Source organism: Molossus molossus, unplaced genomic scaffold, assembly GCF_014108415.1.
Source record: "Molossus molossus isolate mMolMol1 unplaced genomic scaffold, mMolMol1.p scaffold_m16_p_5, whole genome shotgun sequence".
Taxonomy (NCBI): Eukaryota; Metazoa; Chordata; class Mammalia; order Chiroptera; family Molossidae; genus Molossus; species Molossus molossus.
In genome coordinates this window covers 62,855,611-62,878,939 of record NW_023425388.1, presented here as the reverse complement: position 1 = coordinate 62,878,939, position 23,329 = coordinate 62,855,611, and the positions used below count along the sequence as shown (strand labels likewise).

At 46.2% G+C, this 23,329-nt stretch overlaps 1 pseudogene; it reads left to right on the top strand.

Moving 5' to 3' along the window:
- Positions 1 to 1,248: 1,248 nt before the first annotated feature.
- Positions 1,249 to 1,306, top strand: LOC118617973 (annotated as a pseudogene).
- The last annotated feature ends 22,023 nt before the right edge of the window (positions 1,307 to 23,329 follow it).

Below are 23,329 nucleotides of genomic sequence, written 5' to 3'. Positions count from 1 at the left end.
TTATTCATCTGTAAAATGGGGCTACTACTAATATCACCCTCACACACACCTGCAGGGATGCTATGAGGGTCAGCAGCATATATAAAAAGCATCCTCTGTCCAGCCGGTGTGGCTCAGTGGTTGAGCGTCAACCCATGCACCAAAAGGCCACTGGTTCAATTGCCGGTCAGGACACATGCCCAGGTTGTGGGCCTGATCCCCAGTGGGGGGCATGCAGGAGGCGGCCAATCGATGTTCTCCCTCATTGATGTTTCTATCTCTCTCTCCCTCTCACTTCCTCTCTCGGTAAAATCAATAAAGGAAAAAAGAAAAAAAGCATCTTCTGACCAGTCACTGGCACAGAATAAGTGATGAATCCATGGCGGCTACTGTTAACATCATTGTTTTTAGATTTCTGTCAAAAGCTCAGAAGATAGAAGCAGCCTTGGCCAAGAAGGGAGCTGGCATAGGAGAAAACAGAAGACAGCACTGGAAGGCAAAATAGCACAGAAGAGTCAGTGACTCTAGTGCTTACTGCAGCTGTACCCCAACCAGCTGTGTGACCTTAAGAAAGTCAATTTCCTTCTCTCGTCTTCCCTACATGATCTGAAGGGCCTCTCTGGACCTTCCTGCCCTAGTGCACCTGCCTCCAGGATTGGGACCTGCTCTCCATAGGGCACTTGGGCAGGTGGAAAAGGTTCCAGCAGGGGAAGCCAAGCCCAGAGCAGTAACAAGATGCTGCAGGACACCAGGGAGGAGGCAAGGCCCTTCCTACCAGAGACTTCTGTTCAGGGCCCACCACTCAGGGCTCCACAGGCCCAGCAGCCAAATCAGGCAGGCACACCTGGTGCTCAGGGCACACCGGCATAGGCCATGGAGGCTCTAAAGACTGGACCAGAGCTAGTAACAGGCACCTGTGCGGTTATTCCAGCTTCTCAGCCTCTGGCCAGCTCCCAGGGCTGTCTAGGAAGGGGCTGGGGCTAAATGAGCTGAGCGGAAACCCAGGCAAAAAAAGAAAAAGAGAGACAACCAGTACTGTTCAGTGAGCACTAATTATGTGCCAGGCATTGGAGTAGGTTCTTCAGGCAGGTGACTTACCTCAATTTAATCCCATAGCAGAGTGGCAAACATTAATAGCAAAATTAACAGGGAGTATCATTCAGTAAATGGAACATATTCCTTTTCTTTCTACGACTTCATTCTTCCTCTCCCCCACCCCCAATTCAGCCAACATGTAGTAATTTGAGTTATTAAGAAACATGAGTCTTGGTGCTCGCTTCGGCAGCACATATACTAAAATTGGAACAATACAGAGAAGATTAGCAAGAAACATGAGTCTTGGACAGGGACAAGTGGGTGGGAGGGTGCGCATGTGTGTGTGTGCACACTCGTGTGTGTGTGTGTGTGTGTGTGTGTGTGTGTGTGTGTGTGTGTAGGGAGCAGCCCAGCGATATGGTGTTGGAATGTCAGAGGGTTGAGGAGAGATCTAGAAAGAGGAGGGAGGGGGAGTGGAGAAAAGGGTCACTAGTCTGTGTCATGAGTCTGTCCTGCCCTCCTCTCCTGGTCTTTGGAGAAGCCTAGGAAAGCTCTGGAAAAGAAGGCCCAGGAAGGAAGTGAGCCTCATGATTCTGCTGATCACACCCTGCCCGGAAGGGGTCTCTGAGCAACTTCCCTAGCTCCAGACTGGAATGTCCCATCCTTCTTTCGAGTCACTTAAAGCACACTGCTCTCACTTTTGGGGGCTAAGCTGCCCTATGCGGATGATCGAAAGGTACAGGCCAGAGGGTGCAGTGCCAGGAGGCCCTGAGACTCTGAGAGCACGGATGCAGGTGATGTGAGAAGAGCTCGGGTGGCCCCTGCTCTTCTCCACACACGTAAGGAGATGCCAGCTTCCCCTGGCCTGCTCCTCCTGGGAAAACATTAGCTCTGTGGCTGGACTAATGCCTGGATGAGTCGAAGAGAGAATGAGGAGGACGCTTCTGTGGGAGTCCCGCCTTTCCAGGCGAGAGCCTCCGGCATCAGGCTGGAACAAGATCTTCCAAGGAGAGGGGGAGCAGGAAGCACCACTGACAGAGGTGTGGAACGCGGATAGGAACCAAGGCTGAGTTTGAAGACTGTCTCCACCACAAGTGCCTATAGCTCCTGCCAGACTCCTGGGGCCCCGGACAGTTGTCAGTACCCCCCTGGCTCTGGCATGTCCACGGCTCACTTGAGCTTCCCTTACTGAGAAGCCTGGAGACTTTCTTCACTGTGACACAGCACAAGAAAATGCGCACAGCCAACCTGATTTATCAGCTCTGACATGCTCCTGGATTTGCAAATTGAGTTTGCAGTTGTTTTCTAATTACTCCCACCAACACAATCTGCCCCCTCTGGCTGAAGCCAAAGGCCTGACAAACAGTGTGATGGATTTCTAGTTTCCTTTCCACTCCTGGTTAGCACTGAGACAAGAGGGTAGGTACACAGAGAAGGTGAATGAGGAGGCAGCCGAAACTGGTGTCTCCAACATGCCAGAGGAGGGAGTGTGCTGAATCCACGTGGGATGTTTTCATGCAATTTTCCCAGGTGAGTTTTCCCGTGCAGTTTTCAGGTTGGCCACCTCACCTAGAGAGAGAGACCCAATCACTACTCTAGGGTCAAGCCGAGACTTGTATCAAGAACACAGTGGGGTCACCACTAGTCCTAGCACACTAGTAACAATAAATTGACAGTCTAAGAGTAAGCTAGGTGGTGACACTCAGCCAGTGGATTTCAGTGAATGACCCCATCACAGGCTTTGTAGTCAGATATGCCTGGACATGAACTTGCTTCTGCCACTTAGTAGCCAGATGACCTTGGGTGATTTACTTAATCTCTCTAAACCTCGATTTTCTCATTTGTAAATCTGCTTTGTATGGCTCGGTGGAGGTTAGAGGCAACTTCAAGTATTTAACACAAAGCAGATATTCAGAATGCCCAATATATTGTAACCATAATATGTAATTTCTAACAATGCCATGTGCATAGCAAGCACTCAACAAATGGTAACTTTCTAATAATAGTCAATGATGATGAAGAAGCAGAGGTATCATATTGCACTTAGATGTTCTAGTTCATTTAAATATTGCTGCAGTCCTGACTGGTTTGGCTCAGCAGTTAGGGTTGCTGGTTTGATTCCCGATCAACAGCACATACCTGGGTTGCAGGTTCGATCCCCAGGCCCCATAGGGGTTGTGCAGGAAGCAACTGATCCATGTGTCTTTCTCACATCCATGTTTCTCTCTCTCTCCCTGCCCCCCTCTCCCTTGCACTCTATCAAAAAAAAAAAAAAAAAAAGGAAAATATCCTTGGGTGAGGATTAACAAAAGAATAAATAAACAAACAAGTATTGCTGCAGATACAGCCCTATCTCTCACAAAGAGTAGATTATAATTCATGCTTTTATGTTGACTTCTTTTTATCAGTTGCTCATCAATAGTTAGACAAGAAGCATTGCTCTCACCCTCCCAAATTGTGACTTACTGTTAGCACACTGGGATGTGGCTAGATCGCACAATATGTGGGCTGAAAGGAGACCTAAATTATCTAATTCAACCCCTTTATTTTACAGATGAGGAAACAGGCCCAGAGTGGACCTATGTATCCTCAAAGACAGGGGCAGGGATCTCTGCAGTTTGTAAGGCACAGAGAAAGGGCCAGGACCGTCAACGCAGAGCTGGGCTGGATGGGCAGATGGGGCTGCATGTCTAAGCAAGGGAACTCATTTGGGAAAGGGTTGGGCTAAGAGGAGTTTTGAGGAATACAGTCATCAGATTGATTGAGACTAGGTTCTAGAGAACCTAGAGGACAGCTATGCCCTTGGATAATGCTGCCAAAGGGCTTCTATTTCAAATTAACATTGAGCTACAGACAACTTACAAAATCTCTCCCAATCAAGATCTTCAACTTCACTACATACTGAGACATGTTATAACCCTCATTTTATTGATGGAAAATCTGAGGTTCAAAGACTAAATGCCTTGCCTAAAGTCACATACCTAATAAAGAAGAACTAGAATCTAGTCCTTACTCCAAAGCCTGGCTCAGTTTGGTAAGATGCTCAGGAGAGATTTAGTAAGATATGTTAAATCTTATTATAATAATTACTATGCCCAACAGCAAAATTCCAGCATAACAACTTTGTTGATAGCCTCTTGGATTTTATTGGAATGATATCTGATGGGTTTGAATTTGACTAATGTAGTCAATCCCTAAGCCCAGGGAAAGCCCCTTACATTTGTCCTAAACAAATAGATGCCTTCATTTAATCCCTCAGGCCTGAGGGGGAGACCAGGCATAGTGGCTAATTTCTAGAAAATGTATGCACCACCATAAGTAGATGTTCCTCTCCCCATACACAGAGATGCTCTCTCTTCCCACTCACAGAAATCTCTGTGCTCTTCCCCAAAGCCTGCTGCTCTTCTTCAGGCTCCCCTCAACTCTCCTCCCACTGGCTGGGCACAACCCCAGGCCTTGGCCTTGGCTGCTACATCAGAACTGCTAGGAAAATACCTTGGCCGTGTGACAAGCCCTATGCTTCCACATGCTGTTCACCCCTTGCCCTCACCCAACCTCCCATGATATGAGGGCCGGTCCCCAGGACAGCTTCCAGCTGTTGAGAAACAATGGCTTAGTGTTTCCTGGAACTCACCTAGTGGAGCGCTGCCAACTCAATCCAGCCAGGTTTATCAGCCCAAAAGCCAAAAGTCAGGCTCAGACATAGCCCTGAGCCTCCTCCAGACTTCTTCATTCTTGACTCCAAGGGGCTGTGTCATCTCCCTCCCTTCTGCTGGTTGTTCCTCCACCAAGCAATTTCCAGTCCTAGGAGGGGCAGGGGCACAGGGGAGGCTGCCTCTCTGAGGTTCCTTCAGGATCCCTGGGTACCAAGTTCAGGTCCTTTGAAGAGGAGACTCACTTACCCTAGGAGCCTAGAATGTCAAGGCTGGGAGGGACCTTAGAAACGATGAGATCCCACCTCATCCACAGAGGCGTGCAGCTGTGTGCACCTTGGGGAGAACTGAGGCCACCTAATCCTGGAGGATCAACTATAAAGATGTGGGGGCAGCATTTTTATATGAAAACTAATGCACTCACATTATTGTACAGAATGACAACTATATGCAGATTTTACAAATAACTATAGGACTTCAAAGGCATGCAATACTTTCTGTAAGCTGCTTCATTCAGGCTATGCCCCAAGCCCCTACCCTCACCATACAGGATCTCTCTCCACTTCCCTTGGGGATGGAAAAGTTGGAGAAGTACTGGTCCCATGTAACCCTCCTGTTTCACAGAAAGGAAACCTCAGATCCAGATGAAAGAAGTGACTGTGAACCACAATATCTACTGTTAGTAATAAAAAATAACCCATTTATTAAATGCTTATTAGGGTCCAGGTACTGAGGGTTTTACCTAAGTTAACTTTCCTTTTCAAAGCAACTCTATAAGAGGTATTATTTTCATTTTAAAGATGAAGAGAAGACTCATGAGTTGAGTAATACATCCAAGGTTGAAGAGCTAACAAAAACTACTTCTTATCAGTTTGGTTTGAATCCAGGTCTCTGACTCCAACATTCAGACCCCTGGAAACAAGGTCCCACACTTTGAGGTGCCACAGGAAAGAGCTGGGAGTGGGTTAGAATCCAAAGTCCTGGCGTCTTACCCTGGCTCTTCCACTAGATTACACATAGCCACAGAACACAAGGGGACCTTAGCGCACCTCAATCTGTAGATAAGAAAACCGAGGCCCAGCAAGAAGGGCCTGAGCCACTGAATTTCAGAGACAGAATCTAACAGTAGGTCCTGGGGAAGTGTCCTAACCTCTCTGGTGTTAGAAAACCTCTAATGTCCCTCTTGGATGTATCAATTTGTAATCTGACGTGCACACCTGGTCAGCCTCTATGAGCCTGGGAGGCCTCCCACATTTTGATCTTCAGACAGCAGCTCAGACAAGCTACCTTTACCCTGTTGCCAGTTGGCTGCATGGTGTGTCCGTTGACAATCGCTAGTCATTTCTGTTTCTGAAGTGATTAGCCAGTCTGCTAGTAATTGGCTAAGCCTTGCACACCAGGAAGCAGAACGTATACAGTAGTAGCCAAAAGCCACAGCCACCGCACTCGCCCCCCTCTCAGCAAGGAAATCCCAGAAGTTCATTCATCCTGTGGTTCACATCTATAGGAATCTTCTTCCAGATCCCAACTTCTTAGGCCACTGATGTTTGCCTAAAAAGCCTACTCCACAGCTAGACAAAAGCATGCTGAGAAGATGTAACTCCCTCTTGACAACTAGAATATTTATATTATCCTTGGTTACCATATTGATCACCTAGGCCAATCAAGCCAGGTTTATCAAGTTTGTGTTCCCATCAGAGAAGGAAAAACTTCAGCCCTAGGGTCACTGTGTGTCCCTCACACCCATCACTGTGTGTTTGCTGAGCACTTACATGACCACTGCAATCATACATAAGGTGAGAGGTTAAACTGAGTGTGGCAGAAACCACATCTTCCCAATAGGATGACATAGTGCTGCAGGGAGAGTGATAACACACCTCTTACTTCTGGACTCACTCTGCCAGTGGTCCGTTTGCTCCCCTGAGCTCCATCCCTCACCTCCTGATTGCCCTCCCACACCTTCCCCTGCTTTTCCTTCCCAGTTGAAGTACCCACTCTCTGGGTGAAGATTCCAATCTGCAGCCCCTAACTGCTGCAGGTAAACAAGATGTCTTTGGGTCAAGAGCTGGTGTTTACAGAGCCTGGGCCTCTCTGGGCCCCAATTTCAGGCTTGCATTAAAGGTGCATCAGCAGAAAACAGTGAAATGTGACTAACCTCCAGGAGAGAGCACCTGTGCTCAGAGGTGTCAGTTCAACTGGCTCCCAGTGGGGAGGAGACAGCCTCTGTCCCTCCCAACCCTCTTTCGGAAACAGGGGCTCACTACACCTGAGGGGAAGGCCTTTTCCCACAGGAGACCCCATCAGCCACCAGAGAGGGAAGTGCAGGCTGGTGCAAACCAGCAGGAAGATCAGTGGGCCACCCCCAAGTATTAGCTGTGCTCACAACTGGCCAGGGGAGCACAGACCTTGAGGACAAGGGACTTAGACTCTTGGAGAGGCCAGATTACAAAGGAGGACAGAGATAAACAGCTAGTCGGGCACTGGCTTGGTCACAGGCCCTTAAACCCTTCATGATTTCCCAGTCATGAACCCAGAAATTCTGCACCCTACCTACTCAGGACATTCAGCCAATACAAAAGCAGCAGTCCATTTCTTGGTATTCAGCCAAGTGGGGCGTGTGGTCCCAGCATTCATTGGGTGTTAAATGTTCTCTTTCCCCTACAGCAACAAGGTGGTACAGAGCTCTGAAGAGAAGTATATTGCTGACCATCACTGCAAAGCTTTGAAATGACCACTCTAGTTGTTGGAACATCTTCTTCTAGGCAATTAAGGTAATCATCTATCTAGTAGGCACAGCGGCCAGCCAGATAGGCCTCTCGAGGTGTGACTAGACCAAGAAAGGCGTACTGAATGTGCTCATCTATACCCGATAGTTATATTAAGTTAACAATGAACTTCTAATTACTAGCCTCCGTTTCTAACAGTCACATAGCATTTAACAAAATGCTTTCATCTGGAGCATTTATCATTAATGCTTAAGGTAATAAATCAACGTTTTTTCTCTCTCTGATTTTTAATCATGACCTGATATGGGACTTTTCTCGGAGAAATCAGTCCCCTGGACTTCCCAGAGTCCAGGGTCTGATGGGGAAAGATTCAGGACATTACACTGAAGAACTCTTGCCGTCAACTCTGCTCTGCTCTGGGTTTCATCTCCCCAAGGGCCTTGTCCCTCTTGATTTCTGGGCCCAGGTTGACCTGGACCTCACTAGTGACCATACCTGTTCTCTGTGGCATGCTAAAATAAAATGAGGGAAAGGCAAAAACTGCCTTGCTTACTTACTGTCGGTTTAAGCCTCCACAATGGTACTTTATTCCCCATGAAAAGGTCAACTTTCCCCACTGGGCCACTGTGGGAAGCAGCAATTTGGTATCAGTCAAACTTGCTCAGGTGTCCTCCCTCAGTTACAAGATTCCTGGCCAGTCTGTCTATAGCCTCCAAAGCAGAGCTCTCTCTTTTTAAGTGAGGCAATGGTTTCCCTTATGTCTTAACTAGAGGTTTAAAATAGTTTCCAGGGGCCAGAAGGTAATTTCTTGCTTCCAGGAAAAGCCAAAGAGAACTTGCTCCCACACTTACCATCAGCATTCCTCAAACACATAACAGGAAAAAACATCTAAAAAAGATTTAGCTCTCTCTTCACTTCTGCAGTCCCTGAACCATTCATTTATCTGTTTGCTCAGGTGCAGGGTGGGCTGCGTTTGACTGGCTTTTCCACTGACTGCAACCCTCTCTGAGATGGGACTGTGAGGAGACAATGCCTACCAAAAGTCCAGTCCCATGCTGTCCAGGCAGGCATCTTGGGGCACTCAGGGTCCGACCAATCCTCCTGTGGGCACAGGGAAGTAGGCCTCCTAATAACCCCACCCCATTTTTCTTGCAAACGCAGATGGTCAACTTGGTGTTCAGCTCAGGAACAGGGTTTTCAATACGCCAGCTTTGACAGAGCCAACAGAACAGAGGTCAGATATCAAGAAGTAAACAGAGCCCTGGCCGGTTTTGCTCAGTGGTTAGAGCATCAGCCTGCGGTCCCGAGAGACCCAGGTTCGGTTCCCGCTAAGGGCATGTACCTTGGTTGCAGTTTGTCCCCGGCCCTGGTCAGTCGTGAGGGTGGCAGCCACTCGATGTGTCCCTTTCACATCGATGTTTCTCTCTCTCTCTCTCTCTCTCTCTCTCTCTCTCTCTCTCTCTTCCTCTCTCTCCCTCCTACTCTACCTGAACAAAAAATGTCCTCGGGTGAGGATAAAAAAAAAAAAAGAAGAAGAAGTAAACAGAGCCCACCCAGGCCAAGCTCCTATCTGCTTCAAGTTATAATCTACCATTTTAACTTATTTCTGCACTAGCCATACATGGCCTTTTCTACTCCAAGTCGAGAACTTCTCTAGGGAGCGATGCTTCCAGATATACAAACAAGGAGGAAGGCTCAGCTGGAAAATTATCTACTCTTACTGCTTCTGCTCATTAAAAATGGTATTGCCATGTACTAGAGATTTGTGGGATAGGTGAGGAAGGACACAGGGAAAGAGGAGCTCCTGGGTCAGGGTGAAATATGCCTAGCCCCATGCTGGGGCAACTTGGAAATCACCACCTGGACTATCCTACAACTAATCGGGAAGCAGGGCTGTACAGATTCACGTTACACCTGGGTCACTTCTTCATCAAGCTGGACCTACCTCCGCATTCGGGAATCTTACTTCACCAGCTCTCAAGTGCTAGAGGCAGCTAGCAGAGCAATTGTCCTCAACCGAGAATGTCCTCCCGACCTTCCTTTTTAATAACTAGAGTGACCACATGATGTATTATCCAAACCAGGCCTCTTCTGAGAATGAAGAGGAGCACTATGAATATTTACTCTGGGAATGTCCAGGGAAACCAGAATGTATGTGTGGCCACTCTAAACACTTCCACAGTCTCCCCAAGTCTAGACGTGAGATATGACTTCAAAGATGTCTTTCCTGGGCACAGTCACCCTATTCTGGCCAAGCTCATGCTTCACAGACCCTCAGTCCAGGAAACTGTTATTTTATTTCACACACTGGGTTATATTTGGACATATTCTCATACATGTCCTTGCTCCTTTTCTAAACAGTGTCTTGGTTGCTGGTTTTTTGCATGAACTTTAAATTCACCCCAGTTCCCTTGTTCACAAACAATATTTGTTGAAAGTCTGGTTGTGAGTAACAGTATTACAAGTGCCTTTTTTCCTAACGCAAATACTATTATTTTCTATATATATAGTTCTAGTCTTTTTCTAAATATGTACTTTCAAAACAAAATTAGAAATATACACATTAACATTGCCTTTATTTTCATACTTCCCTTCAAGCTAAATCACAAACTTTTTCCCGGTTACGGCATACACTTCATAATCTCATTTTTAATGATTCTCTAATATTCCATCAAATGGATGCACCATAATTTACTCAACTGTGCCCTCTTATTTACCATTTAGGTTGCTTCCAATTCCATTAAAACAACATCACAAGTTACGTAACTTTTCCTTCATTCTAGATTATTTCCCCAAGATATGTTTCAAGAATTTCAATTACTGTGTTAAAGTGCATGAAATTTTTATAGCTCTTGAATCTGGGTCCTCTTGATGTCTGTCAACCTACCACCTGAGGCCAACTCAGAGCTCCCCAAACACTGTACTCTCCTCAGCCTGTTTGAGCTTGAGCTCCTCCATCTGCTGCCTGGCCTCAGGCAAGGGCCAGGTTTGGGATTCCTGAACAGTTTGAAGGGGTGTGCACTTAAATATCAACCGACTTAGGCAAGGTTTGGAAAGGGAGGCAAGTATGTGGCAAGACAGGAAAGGATCCAACCCCAAGGAGTCATGAAATTCAAATCAAGCAAAACCTGAGGCCTTCTGCCCTCTCCTCTAATCCCGCCTGTGGGACAGGTCTGGGCGGTTGGGAGTCTTTTCCACCTAGCTGAGTCCTGCCCTAACCAACCTCAAGACTCTCTCTTCTCTAGGGCTTCCCAGCAGGATCTAAGACAAGGGTTCATGAGAGCCCATCCAGGACAAGGTTCCCAGCAACTCATGATAAAATACAAAAAATGAGAATGATGCGTGCTTTCCATACAGCTCAATATACATACTTTTAAAGGCTTCCCTTTAATCTCAATTTATGGCCTTTATACTTTTTTGGAATTAATGTATTCTTTAATTTATTTGTAAAAAAAAAAGAAATGTCATGGTTTTATTTAATTAGTAGTTTGCTCATGCCTCACATTGTTTGAGAGCTCACTACCTGCCAGGTGCCATGCTAGACCCTAGGAGACACTGCAGTGAACACAGCAGACAAAGGCACCTGTAGTGTGAAGCCTGACAATGAGCTTTTTTCATTGTAAAGAAGTGCCCAGCCCTGGCCACTTTGGCTCAGTGGTTGAGTGTCGGCCTGTGGACCAGAGAGTCATGGGTTCGGTTCCCGCTAGGGGCTGTCAAGGTACCTACCTCCGAGACATCCGTTTGGAATAAACACACTCTAGCCTCAGGACTAGATAAAGACCGGCCATCTCAGCCATCTCACCCTTGTCTTTAGAGAGCTTGGTTGACTTAAATAACTGACCTTTAAATAGCTTGCTTTTCCTTTCCCGCACTTTAATTCCTGCTCTTGTTTTAAATTCGCCAATGAAGAGTGAACCCGTGAAACCCTAGACACTCCACCCTCGATCCCAATAAAAGCAGAACTCCAGGTCCATGCCTGAAATCGTTCTCTGTCTGCCTCCCTCTCCCTCTCTCCCTCCTCCTCCCTGCTCTACCCAGGACCTCTCACTGTGTGGCCCAAGGCAAGCAATGTACCCTCCAGGACCTGTGAGCAATAAACCTTGTATTTTCTAAGTTCCCTGATGGTGGTTGCTTCGATGGATAGTTGTTGATGGATGGTGCAATCTTAGTAAAAACCACAAGGGCCAGTCCAGCCACAACACTGGCTCCAGTCTGGGAAATGTGTGTGAGGGCTCACCAGAGTGCGGGTGGGCCCAGGTGAGTGTCCCCACACATTTCTAGCCAAAGCATCACTAGCAATAGGCTGAGACAAACAGGACACAGTGTCCCTGCCCAGAGCTTGAGCTCTGACTGTGGTAGTGCCCTGCCGGGGGACTCAGCTTTATACATTTTTATATCTCCATGGCGGGGTGTCCTGCACAGTCAGTTCTCATTACATATTTTCTGAAGACAGGGTTTCATAAAGACACCAACACCTCCCAGAGAATTAGTGGGGGCAGTTGTGTGCACAGCAGGGGCCAGTGGACAGTGTGGAGGGGTATGAAATTAGCCAGCTCCAATGCCATGCTGCCTGGCTTCCAATCCTGGCTCTGCTGTGGGACCTTCAGCAAATGATTTCATCTCTCAGGCTGAGCCTCACTTGTCAAATGAGAAAGGTGATAATAGTACCTGCCTCAAGAGGCAGTGAAGGCTGATGGCCTCAGCACAGTGCTTGACACATCGAAATTCCCCAATAAATTAACCCAGTTGTAGCAATGACAACAGTGTAATTGGGTGCTATTAAATAAACTAGCTATGCCCTGGCTGGTTTGGCTCAGTGGTTAGAGCGTCAGCTTGTGGACCAATGAGTCGAGGGTTTGATTCTGGCTAAGGGCATGTACCTCAGTTGCAGTCTGTCCCTGGCCCTGGTCAGGTCGTGAGGGAGACAATCAGTTGATGTGTCTCTCTCACATCCATGTTTCTCTCCCTCTCTCCCACTCTATCGGATAATACATAGAAAAATATCCTTGGGTGAGGATTAAAAAAATAAAAATAAATAAACAAACCAGCTAAGAGGTGACTATGTCAATATTAAACCAAGTGAAAGGCCATAGACCAGGGAATATAACTAAAATTAACGATTCATTTGACTCGCCAGAAAAACTAAGGGTATAACAGGGAAAATGAATTTGTATGGGAAAGAAGAACTAGAACTAGCCGGACTTTCTCTTCCTTCTTCACTATTGTCCATGGTAGACACTGACAGGATTTCATTTGTGTCAATGATGGAAATATGGTAAATGCTCCTGCCGAACCCAGGAAACTCCAATGCTGGGCACATGCCAGAACTCAACCATAAATGGCCAAGACGAGTCGAGGGGAACAGAACTGGGATAAACACAGAGTTCAGGGACTTTCCTGAAGTATGAACATTCCACAGACAGGTATTTTCGGGTGTCACAGAGAGCTCTGGAATTGAAGGAGTCCGAGGGAGGATGGAGCAGGGGAGAAAACAGAACACTGGCCACAGCCAGCAGAAGGACAAAGGCCAAATTTGCAGAGGTTGTTCTCAGCTCTGTGATTGAAATGGAATGCCGTCCAGATTTAATATCAGTGGTGCAGATAAAATAATGTCAGCAGACTGGATAATTAAAAATTGTTGGCTCAATTCTTCACTCTCTCACTTTCTGGAGGGAGGTTGACAGAAAAAGGAGATGGGTCCAATAAACCAAGAATTCTCAAAATTTCAAGTATATTTTTAGTACTCCTTACATCTGGGATAGCAGAGACATTATTTCAGGACCAGATCCTAATCACACCCTTTACTTTGGGCTACATCACTCTCTAAAACTCTTTGAGGAGAAAATATAATTATTTTAAAGATACGCACAGACTAATTGAGACCACATTTAGGGAGTCTTCAGCTTCCAACAGAAGACATTTCTGGGTAAGTGGAGCAGATGCCATTACACCAGTCACCACAACTCCTATTCTTCACCATCTCCCCAAACCTTGTCCCCCTCCCCGCCCAGGCTCCTCCCCGGACCTGCATCTGGACCAGACCTGCTCTGCTCAGGACTGGAGCTGCCCAAGACCAAGGGAATGGCCACAGGGCCACAGCCAGGTCCTCACTGAACAGTGCAGGACCCGACCACCTGTTTCCTTTTGCTTTTTAAAGTGTGGGCTGTAGACAAAGAATAGACAAAGAAAGAGTGAACCCCAGAACCACAGATAAAATTAAGAGGCCATGAAAATGTTCTCATTCAACCGTCCTCCCAGTAGAGGAATTCTGTTCTGTCCCAAGCTGGGCAACAGAGAGAGAGAGGGGTGTGTGTGTGTGTGTGTGTGTGTGTGTACACACAACTGCCAGAGCCTAGCAAGCCACGAGGCTGGTGATTCCAGGCTGGCAGCAGGGAGGAACCCTTCCCACCAGGGTTAGAGGTAGGACTTGGCCATGATCCTGGATGGTCCCTCCATGAGACAGAGTAGACCTACACGTGCCAGGAGCTGCAGGCCTAGTAATGCAGTTGCGATGAATTCCACCAGCCTACTTAGGGCAGGCCAGGATGCCCCAGGGTTAGGACATCCCTGTCACTCATGCAGAAACACTCTCTGGGCATGTCTGACAGTAGAGAACTCTCATAAAGGGGACAGGAAGGAATGGCACGGGAGGGAGTTCAGGTCACTGTGTTCAGCAGGGTCTGCTCTCTTAGGGAAAGTCTATAGCACCTCATTAGGGCCATCGTCCTCCATCACCCAGCTTCGGTAGAGAGTAGAAACAAAGGGGCTTTCTGTGGCGCCCTTGAAAGATCCTAGCCAGGGCATCCCAAAAGGTAATCACCCAGATAATACTGCAGGAGTAAGCTCCCACCCTCACAAGCAGCCCATTCCGTCACGAGCTGAGCCATGATTTGCCTCCCTGTCCCTGGACCCAATTCTGTCCCCAGGGTCACATAGAGTGAACTCTGTTTTTCTACAAGACAGCCTACAAGTATTTGAAGGCAGTCATCATTTATCCTTTACCCCTCTGCAGATGAAACACACTTGGCCCCTTCAACTATTCCTACTTGGCACTGTTTCCAAACCTTTCCACATCCTCTGGGCACACACTAGTTTCATCATGACCTTGGTATGGTCCTGAGGGCTGGAGAAAGAACACAGGAGCACGGTTGTTAAATGCACAGGTTTGGATCCCAGACCCATCACTCACTGTGCCTCAGTTTCCTCCTTAGCATCTGATAATCTTTTTTTTTAATCCTCCCCTGAGGACATTCTCCCATTTTTTGTTCAGATACAGTAGGAGGGAGAGAGAGGAAGAGAGAGAGAGAGAGAAACATCGATGTGAAAGGGACACATCGAGTGGCTGCCACCCGTACGACCCAACCAGGGCCGGGGACAAACTGCAACTGAGGCACGTGCCCTTAGCAGAAACCAAAGCCGGGTCTCTCTGGACCGCAGGCCGATGCTCTAAATGCTGAGCCAAACCAGCCAGGGCTATTTCCTAGAACTTTGTGAAATCCTCTTGATCTCTAGTCACTAGCCAGAGTCTAGAAAGACTGGTGTGGCCTAGTCCTAGACTGAGGCGGCCAATCAATGTTCTCTCTCATTGATGTTTCTATCTCTCTCTCCCTCTCACCTCCTCTCTCTCTCTCTAAAACCAACAAAGGAAAAAAAGTATATGATACGCAACCCTGCATCTGGATATTCCAGTTTCATTACTCACCAGCCTCCTTATTGATAAAACAACAATAGCACCTCTGAGCTTTGATGAGGTAAGGAATGAGAAGTCTCTTGGTCAGGAGTTGGTGCATAACAAGGAGACAATAAACATTACCTTTCTTTACCTTTGTACTGATGCTGCAGCTGGGAGCTCCCTGGGTCTCTCACAGTTTTGCACCTCTTGCAAGTAGAGGCATGGATTGCCTTTGTTCCAAACTAGGTTTTCAAGAACATCTGTATCATAAACAGCCTTGGAGGAGAGAGATAGTGCCTACCTTTGGAGCAGAGCATAGGCATGTTGCCTGTTCATTAGAAAAGACGTGAGTTCCCTAAGCTCAGGATTTCTCTCCTGTGTGTGTGGGGGTGCCAGGTGGCCTTCTGTGTCACCCTATGTGACTAGAGCTCATAGAACCAACGCAAGAAAATGCTGATGCCCTGGTCACTGTTACTGTTGTGAAGCAAAAGTCCTCTGTCCCCATCCTACGGGTCTCATCTTCAACTAGCAGTCATGAAACTGTGGCAGAATAACCTGTTAGCTTTCAAGTAGGTGAAATCTCTGAACTTCCATAGTTATTAACAGCAATCTAGAAAAGAGATGGTGGCAAAATAAACTCCTCCAGCCCCCCACAGTCATTATTGTAAACTATCATCAGCCCATTACATTCTGTCCATGGCTAACTGATTTTTTAAAAAATTCTAAGTGAAGGATTCCTCCTTATCTATTTCTTTATTTATTCATGTTAATTTTTTATCTTCTTGATTTTAATAAAAAATTTCACTCATTTGAGGTCCTTCTAGAGCTTTTTTTTGGGGGGGGGGCATCTTTTAAACTTGGAGTTCCCCCTTTCCAGTTCCCTTGTCTGAGACGCACAGACCCTAGCCTCTCCTCCATCCCACTCTCTTCTGCCATACCAGGCAAACCTTCGGTCCAAATCTAGACTCTCATCCATGGCATTAGACACTGGGTTTGTACAGCATGGGCAAAAGTAGGTTTGCAGTTGTGAGGACACAAAACAGTTTATTCTTGTATTATTATTTATTATTTATTATACTATTTATTTGTATTGCAACTGTAAACCACTTTTGCCCATGAAACTCTCATGACAAGCTTCTACCTTCATTGGATTTGTGGGCTAAAAGCCAGTAACTTTTTTAATAATTTTTTTTCTTTATTGATTTTAGAGAGAGAGGAAGGGGGGGGGGAGAGAGAGAGAAACATTGATAAGAGAGAACATATATTTGCCACCCCCTGCATCTCCGCCATTGGGGATTTGGCCCACATCCTGGGCATATGCCCTGACTGGGAATGGAACCAGTGACCTCTTGGTGTGTGGGTCAACGCTCAACCACTGAGCCACACCAGCTAGTCAAGAATGGTAAGTTCTAACATCATCCCAGGATGCTCTTCATTCTCTCTTCGCCCTTCACTGAGAGCACTGAGCAGGTCTTTCATACTAATCCCTCCCACCTCTCAAAAGGTGGGAATGCATGACCTGATACATATGACACAGCTTAGGTCAGCAGGACTCCAGCTAGTGTAGTTAGGGAAAAGAGGTAAGAACACCCATGTCCCTCTGGGAATTCTGGCATAGAACCCCTGAAGCTGTATCCCAGAGCAAGCTGAGATCTGAGTGGGTGCAGAGAAGTGTAGATACTGCCGTTTGTGTACTCCAGACTCACCTCGAGCATTAAGAAAGGAAGGAACTCAGTTAGGGATAATGTTATAAAATACAATTTCAACTCACCCCATATAATTTCAACTCACCCCAGGCAGCCATGGGAGCTGTCAGTGAGTTAATGGGATGTGGCCTTTACCACTGCTTCTGCCACCGCCACTACCACCGTTGCTCATTTTTAGTTCAAGGACGTGTGTGCATGATAAACTCTAGCTTGTAGACGCCCACTGACTACTCGGCTGAGCTACCAGTGATTCTCATAGTTTTCTCCCTTGCATTTTATAATTACCCTCCCTCTCCGCTACAAAACTGAGTAAATCTAGGTCTCAACATCTGGTATTAAGTTATAACTTATGATTCATTTCAAAAATAAATAAAAATTAATAAGCCAATAAATCTCTTCAACTACAATGCATTTCTCTTATTCATCTTTTTAAATTTTGGGGGGGGGGAGTATATTTAGTTTTATTTAAAATAAATCCTACTGTCTAAAGATTTCTTAAAATATTGTTAAGCATGACAAGGTGACCCAAGACCTCAATATCTGGTCATAAGTTACTTGCAGAACCGTGGTACAGTTTTCTTTCTTTTGAAATAATCTGTGATGGCTTTAATGAATGTAAAAGGAATAAAAACAGCTTTTATCTTAACATAGTTTTAACAGTAAACTTGGCATTTATGAGGCCCCCTGATCAGGGATCATCGGGAAAAGTTTAATTAGGTTCCCAGGATAACTCCAAGGGTGGACCCTCGGCTCGCAAGCTTATTATCAGTTTAAACCCTGCAGGGCCAGGGATCTACCTGCATCCTACAACTAGTGTCTCCTTTGTGTTGTAGAGGACTCTCAACTTCTGGTCCTGCCCTCTCCCATCTCTTCAAAGCTCTTTCAGTGCCCCAACCAGAGACTATTCCTATGCTTTCCTATAATCCTACGGGTCCTCTAGTTCCACCTTCTGTATGAGACAGGACAGGATCCAAACCCTACAGCAGACTCCTGAGTGCAGATTAACTCCCAGTGTACCCAGCCCTTAAGGGTCTTTTTTTTTAATCCTCACCCAAGGTCATTCTTCCATTTTTTGTTCAGATAGAGTGGGAAGGAGAGAGAGGAAGAGAGAGAGAGAGAGAAACATCGATGTAAAAGGGACACATCGAGTGGCTGCCTCCCACATGACCCAACTAGGGCCAGGGACAAACTGCAACCAAGGTACACGCCCTCAGCGGGAACCGAACCCAGGTCTCTCTGGACCGCAGGCTGATGCTCTAACCACTGAACAAAACCGGCCAGGGCCTTCATGGTCTTCTAGGCTGTTACATCACAGATGCTGCTCCCAGTCACGGTTGGCCAGACCTTTAGGCCTAGGTCCCTTCACTGCCTAGATACAGATCAATGGAACCCAGTCAAGGAAAGAGGCCATGACTGACCTGAAGCACTGCCCATAGACCTCCTCCCCAGACACAGGTCCCAGTGGGACTCTGTCCTTTGTCAGGACCTGACCTGGTGGTTCTGAGTCAGGTACCTCCAAGGAAAGCCTTGAGGGGCTCCTCCATCCCTCTTTAGCCACAGCAAGGGTCATATATATTTTGCAGAGGTGGAAGGTACAGAATCCAAATGCTGTGTCAATCAATGACCATTCAGAGCTCATACTGACCTGTCAGTGCCTTCCTTCCTCAGGATGGCGCTGTGCTACTGACTACCTTTAAGAGATTAATTAGTCCCCTAAACCCAGAATTGGACACTTCTGTGTTTCCTTCCAGCTCCTCCCATCTGCCTTTTCTTCTACCACCAAATCCTTTCTACTCAGAATTGGGACATCACTAGCCTCTTTGCCTAGAGTGGGACTGGTCCTATCCCTTCCTCAGCAACACTGTCCCCACACCCCACTGATGGACAACTCCAAAAGTAGCTCCCACAAGGAAGTGTCCCCTTATGCCTCAATCTCCACATAGCACAGCTTTGCCAGTAGGCAGTTAAATCCCAGCTCTGAGGGGCTCCAAATACAAGAAGAACAACGCTGACATAATCCCTAACTTCAGAGAGTTCCCAGGCAGATGGAGGAAGACAAGCTCTGTGAGTGCATGGGAAACCAGGAAATCATCAAGAGGACGCCGTTCCCAGCTGGGTAATGTACTTAACTGCTCTTGGCTGCACTGGCACAGTTAATCGCACCCTCCTTACAGAAAGACTCTTCTCTTGGTTTCTGGGATGCTGCACTCTCCTCTTTTCACTTCCTACTTCCTCTTGCTGGTCTCTAAATGATGGGCATGCTCACTCCCAAGGGGATCAAATCCAATCCCATGGTTTTATATACCACCTAGAAGTTGAAGACTCTGAAACCCATTTCCCCTCCCATCCTCTCTGCCAACCTCCAGAATTGTACATCCAACTGTCTACTCTTCATCTCCACTAATTTATCAAACAAGATTTCTTAATCTTCTCCAGCCAAATGTGTTCCTCCTACAGCACTTCCTGCCCAGGCAAAGGCTCCACCATCTATCCAAATGCTCAGGCCTATGAGTCACCCTTGCTCCCTCGCTCCCCCTCTCACTCTATTCCAATCCATCAGCAACTCCCATTGGCTCTGCCTTCAATCTGATCACTCTTCTCCACCTCCACGTCACCAGTCATCCAAGCCACTCGCATCATGCTCTTAAACCACTGCAAACTGCCTCCGTTTCCACACTTGTTTCCCTACAGTCTATTCTCCACACAGCAGTCAGATCATAACACTCAACACCCTCCAACGACCAGCCACTATACACAGGATAAATCCAAACTCCTTATTGTGGCCAATAAGACCCCACCTCACCCAGCCCTGTCTATTGCTCCCAAGTCACCTGCTATTGTGCTGCACCTCACTATCCACTTTAGTGCTTGCTGTTCCTCCAACCACATCAAGTGCACGCCTGCCCTTTGCAGTGGCCAGTTTTTTCTGCCTTGAATAGAGTTCCTTCTCCATATCTTAAGATTCACGCCCTCATTTCATTTTGTTCTCTGCTCACATCTCACCTCCACAGAGGCCTCCCTTGACTATCTGAAGATCCTATATAAAATAAATCCTCCAAAACAAACAAACAAACAAAAATAAATAAATAAAATAAATCCTCCAAAGAGGACATACAAAAGGCCAAGAGATGTATTAAAAAATGTTCAACGTCACTAATCATCAGAGAGATGAAAATTAAAATGACAATGAGGTTATCACTTCACACCTGCCAGAATGGCTGCCATCAACAAATCAACAAATGACAAGCACTGGAGAGGATGTGGAGAAAAGGGGACTCTAGTACACTGCTGGTGGGAATGCAAACTGGTGCGGCCACTATGGAAAACAGTATGGAGTTTCCTCAGAAAATGAAAAATTGAACTGCCATTTGACCCAGCAATCCCACTTCTAGGAATACATCCTAAGAAGCCTGAAACACCAATCGGAAAGAATATATTCACCCCTATGTTTATAGCAGCGCTATTTACAATAGCTAAGATCTGGAAATAGCCCAAGTGCCCATCAGTAGATGAGTGGATAAAAAGCTGTGGTACATATACACAATGGAATATGATGCAGCTGTAAGAAAGATCTCTTATCCTTTGAGACAGCATGGAGGGAACCTGGAGAGTATTATGCTAAGTGAAATAAGCCAGTCAGAGAAAGACAAGTATCATGTGATCTCACTTATATGTGGAATCTAATGAACAAAATAAACTGATGAACAAAACAGATCCAGAGTCATGGAAGCAGGGAACATACTAACAAACCTCAGAGGGAAGGGGGCAGGGAGGTGGGAAGAGATAAACCGAAGGACTTATATGCATATATGCATGACCAATGGAAAAAGACAATAGTGTGGTGAAGGCAGGGTGGGGCAGGAGCAGAGAGGAGGGAGTCAATGGGAAAAAAAGGTGGAGAGGTGAGACATTTATAATACTTTCAACAATAAAGATAAATTTTTTCTCCTTTTTTTTTTTTTAATCCTCACCCAAGGACATTTTTCCATTTTTTGCTCAGGTAGAGTGGGAGGGAGAGAGAGGAACAGAGAGAGAGAGAGAAACATCGACGTGAAAGGGACACATCGAGTGGCTGCCACCCACACAACCGACCAGGGCCGGGGACAAACTGCAACCGAGGTACATGCCCTTAGCGGGAACCGAACCTGGGTCTCTCAGGACCGCAGGCCGACGCTCTAACCGCTGAGCCAAACCGGCCAGGGCTAAAGATAAATTTTTTAAATAATCCTCTACCTCAATCCTTCCATCCCCTAACCCTGCTCTATTTTTCTTCACTGCACATTGAAATCAATGCCAGTCATTACTGTCTTCCTTTCTCACGAGAATGGAAATTACACAAGAGCAAGGAGATATGATGAACATTAATCAGATCAATGTTAACCACATTGACATGGATTACATTCTTTTCTTGGAAAGGGGACTGAATTTCTCATAGAAACCATATTATAAGGGATGGATACAACATTGATGGAGGGCCCTAATGCCCAACTTTTAAAGAAATACAGTAATGCCTTCTTATCTGAGAGGGATATGCTTCAAGACCACCAGTGGATGCTTGAAACCATGGATAGTACTGAACCCTCTTTACCTTTTCACTAAAAGGAAGCACTTGACGGCTTCTTTGGCGTATCCGAATCGCCAGCATCACTACTCTTGCTCTTTGGGCCATTATTAAGTAAAACAAGGCTCACTTGAACACAAGCACTTCGATACTACAACAGCCAATCTGACAACCCAGACAGCTAAGTGACAAATGGGCAAAGAGCATCTATAGCGAGGAGAAGCTGGACAAAGAGATGATTCCTGTTGCAGGCCGGATGGAGCCGGATGGAGCCGGATGGTGTGAGATTTCATCAGAACAGCGCACAATTTAAAACTTACAAATTGCTTATTTCTGGAATTCTCCATTTAATATTTTCATACCACAGATGACCACAGGTAACTGAAACCACAGAAAGCAAAACTGTGGATAAGGGACGACTACTGTATAATTAAACCCCATACTAAGTTACAAGTTACATGTGAAGCAACATAAGCTCTCTAAAACACACGCGCTTTCGTTAGAAGAATCACCATGAAGCCTATGTGAATACAATTTGATGTGATAGAGTATCACACTTTATTGTTCAAAGTTATTTTATCAAAAGCAGAATGGACATCTTCATTAAGGTCATGAAATTCGGATAAGAAATTTTCCACAGTCATCTCTGAAAAAAATGTGTGGAGGAGACTAAAGGTTACTTGCCCTGTTGAGAAGTCTATCAAGAAATAGCCCGGCCAGTGTGGCTCACTGGTTGAGCATTGACCCATGCACCAAGAAGTCGCCAGTTTGATCCCTGGTTAGGGCACATGCCCAGGTTGTGGGCCCGATCCCCAGTGGGGGGCATGCAGGAGAAGGCCAATTGATGTTCTCTCTCATTGATGTTTCCATCTCTCTCTCCCCCTCCCTTCCTCTCTCTCTAAAATTTAAAATCAACTTAAAATTTTTTAAAAAAAGAAATGTATCTTACTAAAGGTCCCGGTGCCATCTGTGAGTGGTCCATCAGGTCAGACTTTAAGGGATTCCAGAGAAGGGCGCCAAGTTCTAGACCACCTCCACACTGACAGGTGGGTTGCTATGGCTTTGCTCCCGAGGCCCAGTTTCCTCTTCAAGCAGAGAAAGGAGTACTGGATGATCCCTGCAGTCCCATCAGCAAGTCTGCCCTCTTTTCCTCATTGTAAACTTCTCTATCATAAACACAGAGTTGGTAACTACACAGGATGGGTTTCTTGCCAGCCCACGCTCAGTACCAGAGGTTCTACCTTCATCCTGATTTTAGCCAAGGCAAACCTGCCTTGAAAATAAAGGGACTTGCACCAACGTTTCCATCCTTTGATCTGCCTCTGCTGCTTCACAATGTGCCTTAAGGCTTTGCCTTTCAAGGGAACCTTGCTCACATATATATAGTGTTCACTTTGATCCAGCCCTTGAATCCTAAAATAATGCCTCCCATCTCAGCCACAGGTTTTCTGTTTCCTTTCGGGCAGTGATGGGACACTGCTTTTTCCCTTTATCAGCCACTTTAGAGTCCAACCTTATAGTCACTTTTTAAAAATTCCTTTAAAGTTGCAGGATTTATTTTCTTAACAAAACAGCAGAACCTACATTCTTAGTTTTGTTTTTCAAAGTAGTCTAAGAAGCTAGTCTCTCACTGCAGTGATGGGATTTGAGTTCAAAGCAGCTTTACAACCCTGTGGGAAACCATCAGTGTTATAAAACCACAGGCCATGCTTCCTTCCACTGATTCCTCTTTCCCCTCCTCGTCCTCACTTTCTTTGTTTATCTAGAACTGGGCGTGACCCTGTCAGCCTCCTTTGCCCTGAGAGTGAACAGAGTGCCCCCAGGCTGATGCTGGCTGATGACCCCTGAACTGTGAGTCCCTAAGGAGATGGTTGAGGATGACATAGGGAAACCATCTTTCTCATGAGCCAAAGTTGCAGAAAGCAATGGACCTCAGCCCCCAAATTATACATATGAAATCACAAAAGATTACTCACATTTTTGAAATATTATTGAGA